The 10652-nt window shown below is 32.7% G+C and overlaps 1 long non-coding RNA gene across 1 annotated transcript; it reads left to right on the top strand.

Moving 5' to 3' along the window:
- The first annotated feature begins 2453 nt into the window (after nucleotides 1–2453).
- Nucleotides 2454–8857, top strand: LOC107976519 (uncharacterized). The gene is made up of 2 exons (XR_001720564.2): nucleotides 2454–2585; nucleotides 8681–8857. It is a non-coding gene; the product is annotated as an uncharacterized LOC107976519 (long non-coding RNA).
- Nucleotides 8858–10652: the final 1795 nt, after the last annotated feature.

A 10652-nucleotide genomic window follows, 5' to 3' on the forward strand; every position in this document is an offset into this window, starting at 1 on the left:
TAAACTGTAGCTAATCTAGGCATGCCCAGAGTTTGTACACTTCAATTTTGTGTGGTCTGAAAGTTTTCACTTACCAACTCTCACATGAACAAGACAAAACTAGATAATAACAATTGTGACATTTGGTGTTTCAGGCAGTTGAAAAATACATTATTTTAATAGGTGAAAATAGAGCTCCTTTAGGAAAAGAACTGCTTCTGTTTAGGACAATATGTTGATAAGATACATGGGAGTGGAAAGTAAGGCTCTGAAAACGTTGACTGAAAGAAAAAAAATGAACCAAAGGAGTTAGCTAAACTGCTCTTCATAAGAAACTTACATTTAGATGGGAAATGGGAGAGCACAGAAAAAAATATGTGTAGAGTTGGGGAGAAGAGGGTTTGGTATGAGATTGAGAGGGTGGGCAACATAAAAGGGGGAATAAGGTTGTAAGTAGTGTATCTTGGCCACATTAAATTCCTTGAGATGGAGTGGCCACAGGTATTATGAGATTACAGATGTCTAACATCCAATTTTAATTTGCCACGTTTTCTTTAACGTAACCGCTTATTCTCTGAACTCCCAATACATCTAACACTCATAACAGTAATAACTTAAGACACAAAGAGATAAGAGAGTGGGAGGACTAATGAATAGTTTTTGTATTCAACCCTCTATTTCTGATGTCCATGCTGATGTAGGATTGTTTATGTACAGGATGGGTAGATCCACAAGGTTCTGTTTATGACCATCACCAAGGTGAATAGTTATTCATCACAGAGCTAAAGAGTTGCAAGGAAGCTGCAGCAGCTTGGAAATAATTCAGAGCACTCCATGGGCCAGCTTCCTTTCTCAAATACCTTAGTGAGAAGTGAGCTTGGGAAAGGAGAAGCCTACATCTGGATTACAGTGATGTCATCACTTATTCACAGATGAAGGATGATTTAATTATTCCAGGAATTTCTATCTGCATTGATATGCAGTTAAAACTTAAAAAATAATCTGTGCTGTCATTTAGAATCCTTCTAAACAGAGCTTCATTCAAATGAGGGCCACCATTGTATAATGTGATACGAGTATTAAATTGTGTAAATGTAGAGAGGTAACTTTCTGGTAGCAAATAGAAAACTGACTGAGGGTAAGAGATAGGCCCAAACAAGAGGAAATGGAGGTGAGAGTAATATGAAGAGGGAGATAAGAGTAATATGAAGAGGGAGATAAACTTCAAATGTGGAGATTTAGGAGACAACCAAAGGTGAGAGGGCTTTTGAGTCATGTTTTTCAACACGCAACAATCCATCTGTCCAGTGATTTTTTTTTTTAGTCACTTACAGACTGGCATGTTTATGAACCCTGCCGCCTTCCACAAATATCCCATATGCAGTAATGCCAGGCAACTTGCCAAGGGCAGAGGACAGCTAAAGAACACATTTATATTCCAAATTAGCACACAGAAAAATCACGTCATTTCAAATTCTGGCTAATATACAGATACAAGCAGAAACACTGAAAATGAGGAAAATAGCTCTACTGTTGCTGAATTCCAAGGAAATAAATGGAAACTTTCTGCATCTTAAGACTAATGAAAAAGAAAAAGAAAAGCCCAGGATAATTAGACTATCAAGTGCAATAGCAGTAACAGGAGCTTAGAATGAAACATAGGAGTGTTAAGAGTATGAGATAGTGAGCATAAGAGGCTTTAGTGGAGAAGAGATAAGCTAATTTTTCTACCACTCTACAGAGTTATTACATATATCTTCATTAAGAGACATCAAGAATTACCATTAGGCCTATTACCTGTGCTATTGCATGTATATTATTTGTGTATTTATTTGTATATTAGAACTATGTGTATTAGCATTATAGATGCATAGTGAGAAATAAATGAATTCTGAACACATCTTTTTATTATCTTTATACATTGTTCAGTTAAAACATTCTTTTATGTATTTTTAAGAAGAGTTTTTTGTTTTTCAAATGGGTAGAATAAACTTATTTTGAGATCTCTTTCTCAAATTGGGAGAATACTGTCTGTAAAAGTATTACTGCAATTCGTTGTCACCTTTTATATATACAAATGAATACTGACAAAATGAGAATAGAAAAAACACAAAAGCACAATGCATTTTTTCCATCATTTCTCTATTTACTATTCTTGTAAATAAAATTGTTGTTTGGTGTGCGGGGAGGGGTGGTTCTTAAACCATTCCAGAGACGACTGTCTGCTAGGCTTTGTACTAGTCTGACTATATTGAGGAATTTGTGGACAAAGAGAAGGATCTTTTACAGTATCAGTGAAAGGATTCTTAAAGGAGGGGACAACAAGATAAATTTTCCTGAGAAACAACAGTCAATTGAGCAATAAAAGCAGGGTTGTCATGGCACTAAGCTGGAATGTCACATTGATGATCCCTCAATGAACCACAATATCCTTCATTCATACCCTTATGTAGTCACTACTCACACTAATCTGGGCTTAGCCACATGGCTAAACATGGCCAATGAGACCTTAGCAAGTTTAACGTAAGCAGAAGTTTGGCGCGCACTATTATGGATTGAGTGTTTGTTGCTCCCCAAAGCTCATATGTGAAGCCCTAACACTCAAGGTGATTATATTTTGAAATAGAGCCTTTGTGGAAGTAATTATGGTTAAATGAAGTCAGAAGGGTAGGGTCATGATCTAATAGGATTAGTGTCCATATGAGAACAAACACCAGAATGTGCTCTCTCTTTCTTGCTCCTCTCTTCTCTCCCTAAGTGCAAGCACCAAGGTAAAACTATTTGAGGACACAGAGAGAAATCATTTGCAACTAAATCAACTAAAACCTTGATCTTGGACTTCTAGCCTCCAGAACTGTGATAAATAATTTTGGGTGTTTAAGCTACCCAGTCTGTGATATTTTGTTATGGCAACGTGAGCTGACTAAGGAATGCACTTTCACGTGACTTAAATGTTCCCTCTAGGTAACCCTCTAGACTACATGGGAGTCGAGATTATCCTCCAGTGGAGAGAGGATAATGGAGAAACCCTGGAATGTGGGGTATTATATGAAGAGAGTGAACATGTAGAAGAAAACTGAAGGTTCTTTTCCTGTTTCCAACAGTCAATATTTCAGCCTCTTGCAAACATATGAGTGACGCAGCCAGCATAACATGAAACACAAGGCTCATTAAGTTTACCCAAAGGAAGCACAACAAATACTAAACCATTGTTGTTTTAAGCCACTAAAGTTTGTGATTTTTTTTTGTAGTAACAAATTGTTAACTAAAAGAAGCAAGTGGCTTGAAAATGAAGCTGTTTTGGGTAACATACTAATAGTTCATTAGTGATTACAAATCAGGTATAAGGTAAAAGAGAGATGCAGTTCATTGGGGGAAACTGTCAAGTAGACAGTTTATAATTAACTTGTCAAGAGAATACTTGGTATAATAATATGTTTTTTATTATTAAGCAAATAAACACAATTGCTGTTCATTCACTATGTTTGAATAAAATTATATTCCAAATATCTATAGCTTCTGCTTTCAAGCAAGCTTGAAGTGAATTTGGTTAAAAATATGTGACAACAAGCCTTCCTGGCTTCCTGCTATACAGAAAGCCGGAAGGAGCATCACTACCATCATAATAGGAAAAAGTTGGATAATCTACATTATTATAAATTTTACATAACCCATCAGGGACCTAGAGTCACAGGATAATGAAGTAGTATTACATCTTAAGGAAAGGTAGGTGCCTCAAAGAGAAGGTACTGGCTCCCTGCAGCAAAGGAGGACAATGTGGCATACAAGCAGGAAGGAAGAATTCAGCTACAAACTTTAACAAATTTCAAAAGGGCAAATGCAGGTCTGTGTATCAGTATAAAACTTCTAGGAGCTGCAAACACACAAGATGAGCACACACGCACACACACACATGCACACACACACATATACACGGACGTGTGTTCTTCTCTGTGGACTACTTCTGGCACTCCCAAGAAAGCCCAGGAGCTTACTCAATATTACATTACCTTATTTTGACAAATGTGAACAGAACCTCTGCTAAATGAGTGGACTTCTAAATTCAGTTTCTAAACTGAAGGTTTGTACAATGATGACCCATCTATTAGATGTCTGGGATCTTTTTCCTAATAAGGTTTGTACATTAATGAGTAAGAAATAGAACATGTAAGCATATATCCTCATCCTTTTTGATGACTAGAAACACAACTTTCTGCAGGGGATCCTGAGTGTGGCACTAACTGGAATACCTGGGTTTGAGATAAAAAACGGCAGAGTCTATTTTAATTTCTTCAGATCTTCTAGATGGCTCTTCATGTATAAATGGGCACATGCAACAGAATGATAATTTGGTGGTGCCCAGTTTGGAACATATGATGGTCATGGCAAAGCTTTTATTCTCTGCTAGTCATGGATTTTTGCATATCTAATTCATGATCTAGGGCATTCTTCTACAGAAAAATAGATGCTTCTGGCTGACCAAATGTAGTCTTGTGTCAATATCACATGAATAATTTAATGTTTTAATACAGACTTTTATGTTCAGTAGCAGAAAGGTTTATAAGTTTGCAAACCAGAGTCCCATTTGCCAAGCCATGAACTCTGGCCTGAGGCTATTTATGCAAGAAGATAGTGGCACCTTTTTAAATAATTTGCATAAAATTGTTCTCTGGCTCATTAATTAAGATCTAAAGAGAAAAATGTATATAACTAAATTAAAGAGAATTTCTAGATAGATATGAAAATGATATTCATCAAGAGCTTCCTATGCATTGAGCACTACACTACTTCATTTTACATAATATATCTCAAAGAAAATATTCTCCAGAAATAATAAAATAACTGTATAACACATTCTTCATGGTTGTTTTTTGGCTATTGAAAAATAGATTCTAAGATTTCTGAAAACAAAACAAAATGATTTCTGACATGGTAATGACTAATAAGATGTGTGTTATTACTAAAGTTAGAAAAATAACTTTGTTTTTAAATGTTTAGTGTATAACCTCTGACTAATATTTAATGTCTTATTTGTATTTAATTTTTTTATTTTCCTCTCTGCTATACTTGAGTTTTTATTAAAGATAGGACACACCTTTCTATAAGTATATATAACCAAACCAAAACCGAATACCAGCCAATCTATTATTATACTTTTATAGGAGTTACATAAATCTCCAGACTTAAGACATACAAGCTGATACCACCATGTTTGGTAGAGCACATAATTAGTTATCAACTAGTTGCCAAAAGCACAAAGGAACATTGTACTCTCTTCCAGCAGAAAGGTGAACTTTCTAGTAAAGAATGAAAACACTCAATATTTCATCTGAAAAACTAGAAGCTAGACTTCGGTGAACTAACAAATTCTGCAGATTTTAAAGAGAAAAGACAGCAATATAAGAATTTTCTACCTAGGTAAGATGTCATTAATCTGCATAAATGCAAGATTGCAGAAAATAAACCACCGCATGTGAAGAACCACACCTAAGGAAATCAATAGAGAACAGATCATATCCAAACTGCCAACAATTCAGAATAGAGACTTCAAGATAAAAATGAAAAAATACAGTAGAGTGGTGTGTCATTGATCTTATAAAATATGTAATGAAATCTAAATGAATAAGGACAGAGTGTGAAATAGTGCTAAATGGGTTGTTTTGATGAAAAATAATAACATTTTAAAAAAGAAAGAAATATAACAAAATGTTAATATTAATCATCATTTTAACTGGGTGGTGGATTATTGATTTTAACTTTCGTCTTTAAAAGCCTGTTTGTTCTGAACATTTTGAAGTAGAAAAACAGTAAATGCTATTTATTACATTAAAAAACTTTTTTATGGACTTGTCCCTACAGTTTACCATTGAAATTGCTGCACAAAATTGTAGGACAACAAATTTTTGTTTATATCTTGAATCCAAAATACATAAACTTAAAATATAAAGCAAGTATACGTTTTTTATACTGTAATTAATTGGCTTCAAAAATTTATCTTAGTACCTTCAGGATATTCTTAATTAATTGTTTTACTTACATTTTCAATAATTGTTTTACTTATATTTTACTTATATTTACTTATATTACTTGAAAATATAAGTAATAAATTTATATATTATATAAAGTAATTATATAAATAAATTATATAAATAAATTATTGATAAAGGTTATCTCAATTTTGTTAATGAAAAGATGCAGGTTTTCATTGTTCTCTTTACCTTGTTTTGAAGAGAAGATACATGGCATATGATTTTGACTCAGAAGTATTTGAATGCTAGGTGGTAAATAAACCACAAAAGTCTTTATTGGAAGATTAGTATTGTAAAACTATCTACATTTGTTTTGACTTTCCAGTTCAGATTCTCAAGTTTGAGCTAAAACTGTAAGATGAACAGCTGGTAAATAATTCTGGTATCTCTGATGATTATCGATATAATTGCAAATTTGAGAAAAAATAGGATAAATTACCAAAAAAATATTGATATTGAATCTCTCAAAGAACAAATTATGTTGAAGCAATATGTCAACCCATTTAAGAAATTTTATAGTTACCAATTCACTAAGTTATTATTTATATCCTGAAAAAAGGTATACACTTAAGTAAGAAAACCTAGGTTTGGATACTGGTTCCTCATTTTACTACCTTTTTATTGGAGATTATTAGTCAGGATAAAGGAAATTAAGTTTATAAACCTTAATTTCCTCATGTACAATAGTGTATGTTAAAGATAAAGAGAAATAAAATAAGTAAAATACTTTATACAGATCCTGGATGATTGTAGAGCTGAATTACTATCAGGTAGTCTTGCTATTGCAGAAGGGAAACACCTTTTTTCCCTTTTCCACTGTTCCTAGAAAACGTTATTTTCTCTATACTACTCTGTTCATTGGACATATACTATTTAAGGAATATCCAAGGAGTTACACGATTGGTGGAAGACAATCACTGATAAAAAATTCTCAACTGGGTGTGGCTACTCTATCCAATGCCCTGAGTCTGGCATATTAATTCTCTTATCCTTCCCAGTAAAATAACCTTTTCCTCAGGTGGCACGTTGAAAAGCAAGCAAGCTTATTTGTTTATGAGAGCTTAGCCACAGCCCTCACTTTCACCTTTATCACTGACAAAGGTGATATGAATTTTCAGCTTAATTTCTGCTTCGTTTTAGGTCTTAATTTTCTAAACCACTTTATTGAGGTATGATTGGCCTACAAAAAACTGTACATATTCAATGTATACATCTCAATGAGTTTGGAGATAAGTATACACCTGTGAAGCCATTACCACAATCAATGCCATAAACATATTCATCACGTTCAAGTGTTGCCTTCTCCCCTCTTTATTTATGACTAGTTTTGGTGATAAGAACACTTGACATAATTTCTACCCCCTTAGCAAATGTTTAAGTATGCAGTACACAATTGTTAACTAAGCACTGTGCTGTGAAGTAGATATCTAGGACTTACTCATTTTGCATAACTGAAACTTTGTACTTTTCGACCAATACCTCTTTATTTCTCCCTCTCCCTAGATCCTAACAACTACCATTCTACCCTCTGCTTCTACGAATATGGCTGTTTTTAATTCCTCACATAAGTTGTTATCAATTAGTTTAGAACTGCACTTGGACAGAGGGACATTGATTATTGGGTCCGATCAAAACCCAGTAAGATTACCTGCCTTGTGGAGTAATTTTGAGGGAAAAGAGATAAATCATACAGAAGTGTTTAGTACAAGTCATGATACATATTAATTTAGTTGTTATAATTTGCAACATTTCTCAAAACAACTCCAAACATTCTCAAGATCTTACTGAAGTGCAAAGAAAACCAGAAGTTTATATCTTAGAGTTAGAAGTATGTATGATTTCAGTAAGAAAATAAGGCAATGATAACATTTTAGTGCTTGAATGAACAAGAATGTTCTAAAAAATAACATTTTTTAATCATTTTGCTTCCCTCATCTATTAAGAATTGAAACATTTTAGGTTATTATCACATATTAAGAGATAAGCCTAAGCATTTGGATACTAAATGGGCACAAATAAACAGAATGTATTTGGAACAATTTTACAACTCTTTTTACCACAAATTTAGATTTCAATTAAATTTTTTTTTTTTTTTTTTTGAGATGCAGTCTCACTCTGTCGCCCAGGCTGGAGTTCAGTGGCATGATCTCGGCTCACTGCAACCTCTGCCTCCCCGGTTCAAGCGATTCTCCTGCCTCAGCATCCCAAGCAGCTGGAATTACAACCACATGTCACCATGACCAGCTAATTTTTGTATTTTTAGTAGAGGCGGGGTTTCACCACATTGGCCAGGCTGGAATTGCATCTTTTTAATGACTGTAGGCCATGATTCAAGAATGAGTCTCATATACATTATGCTCATTCTTAATGTCTTCTAAATTAATAAATATATTAGAATATATTAGCAAAATCTTTCCGATCTGATCTGAGTCTCTCACAATATGTCTAATATTATGTGAAACACTATGCTCTTTGAAGCGATTTCACATTAATAAGCTAACATTTTCATCACACAGATTATTTAAGTAATGTAAAATATTATTATGAGTATATAACAGAAAAACAGAGAGTTAGGGAAGAAATCCACCTAAAATGATGAGGGGTTAATAGATTTTGACTCTACACTATTACCAGGTCTCTAATGAAGTGTCCCAAAATTTGTGTCTTTTTAGAATACATAACAAATGATATTATTTGTACAAGACACTGAAGTAAAATGACCAAGGTGTTCCTAAGCCACAAGCTACAAGCACTGACCTGCTACTCCAGCCTCGCCCTCTCAAAGAGCAAAGATGTTAATACCCAGTCTCAGTAATAAAGTCGGGTAAAATTTAAACAACCATGAGAAAGCTTTGACAGTATTTTTCATGTTTCAATTTTCTGGTGATGTCAAGATATTATTAATTATTCATTGACATGTATAAATAAACTTCAGTCACCTTAAGAATACTTTACATTATTTTCTGTAAAAATTTTCTGTAAAATTATGCCTAATTAATAAACTGATAATATTAAAATACACGTTCCACCAAGTGTTCAATTTTTTTAACACAAGTGTTAGAATGCATTTCAGATCACGACTATTATTCATTATCATTTTAATTGATGTTTAATTAAATTTTAAAAATGTTTTATTTTTTAGTTGAAAAATACAATTGTATGTATTTATGGTATGCAACATAGTTTTAAAATATGTATTGTTGTGGAATGGCTAATTAGAGCTGATTAACATATGCATTACCCAATACACTGATCATTTTTTTTGTGGTGAGAACACAAAATATATTCTCTTAGTGATTTTTGAGTATTCAATCTATTGTTATTAAATATAGTCACCATTAATAAGAACTTGTATTTTGTGATTTATTTCATAATCCAGTTTAGTAATATTGCTTATTAAACTATTCCTGATTTTTCACGGAACACATAGCACTAGAAACACGGAACAGAACTAGAGTAATTAAGTGTCTCATTGTATGCGGCATGATAGATATTTAAAACTAGAAAAAACATAGATAATACTTCCTCATGTCAGATGCATTATTGCCCTGAGACAAACGTTTAGAAATGGTTCTACATTACAATGCATAAATTATATATGTGACTCTCTAAACTTCAATAGACAACATAATACAAAAATGATATTCCAGAACAAATGGTTTGGAAGATGGCAGATTATAAGTTGTATATTAGCTATAAAACTATGGAATGCTAATTGATGGTAGAGGTGCTAACTCTAACGAAACATTTGTCAAAGTAAATAAATATTCTCTGCCAACATTTAAGCAGGTAATATTTTTATTTTATTACATATACACAAAGAAAATAATTACATGAATTTTTACTGTTATTTTAGTAAATTATTGCTAAATAAATAAGAGCATGTATGTTTTATCCTTTATAAACCTATTTAAATCCATCACGCTTTAAAACAGTAATTTAAAGATCATTACAGTGACCATTAATCCAGTTATATATTCAAAGAGACTGAGATTTTATTTTTAAGGAATTGTATGTGACAATTGCAACCTAGAAGCAACTATTTCTTTAAGCATATTTTATACACTTAGGTATTTATAAATTAAATTATTAATTTTAAGAATACACCGATATAAATGTGTTTATTATATCCCTGTCCATGCTTGTCTTTAAAGCAGAAGTCTTGCTCAAAGCCACATCTAATTAGAAAATAAAAGATTTGATTAATTCAGTTTGCGATGTGTTAAACGAGTAAAAAAGAGCAATGTACCCAGAATTTCTAAGACATAATGGCCTGTGTGAGATTTGTCTTTATAGATAAATCAAGATAATTTTGAATTCTAAGGAATATTCAAAGGCAGGCTAATTGTTCATCTGTATTAAAAAAGATTCTTTTTAGAGAAGATGGAAGTAAATCTACAGTAGAATATGGAAAAGAGTTAATGTCCTCTTTGCCTAGCAATTCAGATTTGATCTGCAATCTTTAGTTAATAACGTCAATATATTTTTCATTATGTTTTGCATGTCACATGCATATTTTTCTAAATATATCCAACAAAGGCTACGAGATCCTAATGTTTAGTAAATACTCTCATTCACATTACTAAAGCAAAATTGTATCATTCTCTTCTGCACAATAACAGCATTGCATCTTATTGTGAATCA

This window comes from Pan troglodytes, chromosome 7 (genome assembly GCF_028858775.2).
Source record: "Pan troglodytes isolate AG18354 chromosome 7, NHGRI_mPanTro3-v2.0_pri, whole genome shotgun sequence".
Lineage (NCBI taxonomy): Eukaryota > Metazoa > Chordata > Mammalia > Primates > Hominidae > Pan > Pan troglodytes.